At 41.2% G+C, this 2,920-nt stretch overlaps 1 protein-coding gene across 7 annotated transcripts in view; it reads left to right on the top strand.

Moving 5' to 3' along the window:
• Nucleotides 1-2,920, top strand: part of bcas3 (BCAS3 microtubule associated cell migration factor) — a 939,536-nt gene that overhangs the window by 357,102 nt on the left and 579,514 nt on the right. The window lies entirely within an intron of this gene.

Here is a 2,920-nt window from a genome sequence, read left to right as displayed (position 1 = left end):
CATCAAACACGATGTTGTTTTGAAGGAACAAGGGATGCTTGAAAACTCACCAAACCTGGCATACACATCACAGGTCGCAAGTCCTGTTGTCTGATGTGATTTTTGTGCTTTGATGCACCAAGATGGCTCAACAGCGCCCCCTAGAATATTTCAATTAAGCAGCCCCCAAAGCTGGTTTGCCCTGCATGTATGAAACTTGGTAGTCACCTGTAACACTCTATTACGTACAAAAAAGCCTCCTGGAGCCATGCTCCAAACCCAACAGGAAGTCGGCCATTTTGAATTGACTTTTGCCACTTTTGTGCATTTTTGCCCATTTCCAGGGCTTGTAAATTAACAAACTTGTCCTACAGATTTGATCAGATTGGCTCCAAACTTGGTGTATGTAAGCGTGACTATGTTGTGACCAAAAGCTGTCACAGGATTTGCCCAATGTTGAATGGCGCGCCCGCTGCTGAGGGTTGAGTCTTGAGGTCTCGCCATGAAAAACGAAATTGCTGTAGCTTTGGCATAAATGGTCCTGTCTCCACCAAACTTCACATGATTCATATTAGTCCCGCCCTGAACACATTCTCATTACCATATTTCCTGATAATCATAGCACCACCTAGTGTCGAAAGGAAGTACTTCTTATCAGACACTTATCTTTGGATTAACCTGAAATTTCAATGCGATCGTCTATATTTGATGTTCACAAACATGACACATCATTAGTGTCTACGTGTGCTGCAGAGGGTTTAATTTTGATGTCTCGCCATGAAACAGGAAATTGCTGTAAATTTGGAGTAAATGGTCCGTTGTCCACCAAACTTGACATGATTGATATTTGTCCCACCCTGAACACATTTATATGACAATATTCCGTGATAGTCATAGCGCCACCTACTGGTGAAAGGAAGTACTTCTTACCAGACATTTATCTTTGGATTCAGTTGAAATTTCAGTGCTGTGGTCTATATTTGATGTACACAAACGTGTCATATCATTAGTGTCTACGCGCGCTGCAGAGGGTTTACTTTTGATGTCTCACCATGAAACAGGAAATTGCTATAAATTTGGAGTAAATGGGCCGTTGTCCACCAAACTTGACATGATTCATATTTGTCCCACCCTGAAAACATTTATATGACCATATTTCCTGATACTCATAGTTTTAGCTAGTGGTGACAGGAAGTAGGTCTCAAACACTTATCTTTTGATTTATCTGAAAGTTAAATGCTGTGGTGTATATTTGATGTACAAAAACATGATGTATAATTTGTGCTCTCTCCAACTCCCTCTAGTGGAAAGAGGAAGTGACACAAAATGTGAAATATGTCATTCCAGCACTGTATCAAGGATATGCGGAGTCACTCCTGCATGCGATATCTAACTTTGACAGAAATGAACTGACGTGTCAGAAGGCGTCCTGCCAGCTCCCCCGAGTTGCGTGAAGGTGCGAGGGCCCGTTCATTGCGGCTTGCAGCTTTAATTATTATGATTATTCTTCTTTTGCGCATATAATCCCCAATTTGGCCCCTTTCCCAAATTCAAAAACTCACCAAATATGGCACACGCGTTTGGTCTGGCGAAAAATTTTATAATCTATTGTCGTCCTGAATTTCCACCACTAGGTGCCGCTATAATCAAGGACAGTGCGTTTTGGGTCATAACTCCCATATACTTTGTGGCACATTCAAAAACCTTGTATCCACGCCTTCAGTGAATTGTGCTGAATCTCGTGATATAGGCCACACCCATTTCCGCCTATAGTTTTTATTCCGCAAATTCGCAAAATGTCTCAAACCTACTTTTTTGAACTCCTCCTAGGCAATTTCACCGATTTGCACGAAACTTTGCACACAGCATCTGTGGACTCTTCTGACCAATAGTTATTAAAAGAAGCATCTGTGGACTCTTCTGACCAATAGTTATTAAAAGAATTTTGATATTACAAAGAATACTGACGTTATTAAGTAGCAGCTTCCTGCAGATTTGGTACAAAACAGGAAGTGTTGCATATCTCCACAATGGTGTGCTGGAATAACATGAAACTCAATTTACTACTTCCCCATGAGCCCCTGAGGCTCTGTGCAAAATGTCAGGCGATGATCACAAGGTGACGCTCTTTAAATTGAAGTATTTTATATCTCCACATCGGTTGCTCGGATTAACACGAAACTTAGAACAATTATTGTCAATGCCCTCCTGGGGATATCTGACAAAGGAGTTACCGATCTGCCACTAGGTGGCGCTGCGGTGGCAGTCTAAGTTAATATTTGGCACTGTGCCAACACCATAACACTTATGGAAATGAAATTGATAGGGGTGGTAAAGACTGGCCCCTGTAACTCACACACCAAAAATGACCAGCAGGTGGCACTTTTTTCAATGCAAAAGCGTTTTTGGCCCACAACTCCCACATAACATGTCGCACGTTTTGAAACTTTATATCTCAGTGTTCCCTGAATTCAGCTGAATTGTGTGAGGCACGCCCACTTTTGCATTAAATTTCCATTTGCAAAATTGCGAACAACCAGAAACCTACTTTTTCAAACTCCTCCTAAGCGATTTGACTGATTTGCACCAAACTTTGCATGAAGCATCTGTGGACCCTCCTGACAAAAAGTTATTAAAAGAATTTTGTTTGTCCAAAAAACGCCCAAAAAATATAAAACAACAAATTCCTGCACATTGTTTTCAAAACAGACAGTCTTTCATATCTTGACCAAATACAGTCGGATTACACAACACTTTTGCTAATTGTGTTCCATGGCCTGATGAGGGTTTGTGCAAAATTCGGTGCAAATCGGCCAATAGGTGGCGCTCTGGTGGCAGTCTAATTAGTGTGAATGGAAGTAAATTGGAAAATCTTCAAATCCTCTTCAAAACTCATCGACTTTCAACCTCTTCTTGTCCCTCATACTTTGAGCTAGAGACA

The sequence above is a fragment of the Epinephelus moara genome, chromosome 2 (assembly GCF_006386435.1).
Source record: "Epinephelus moara isolate mb chromosome 2, YSFRI_EMoa_1.0, whole genome shotgun sequence".
Classification (NCBI taxonomy): domain Eukaryota; kingdom Metazoa; phylum Chordata; class Actinopteri; order Perciformes; family Serranidae; genus Epinephelus; species Epinephelus moara.
Note: the sequence above shows the minus strand (reverse complement) of the source record. Positions and strands in the feature narration are given on the sequence as shown.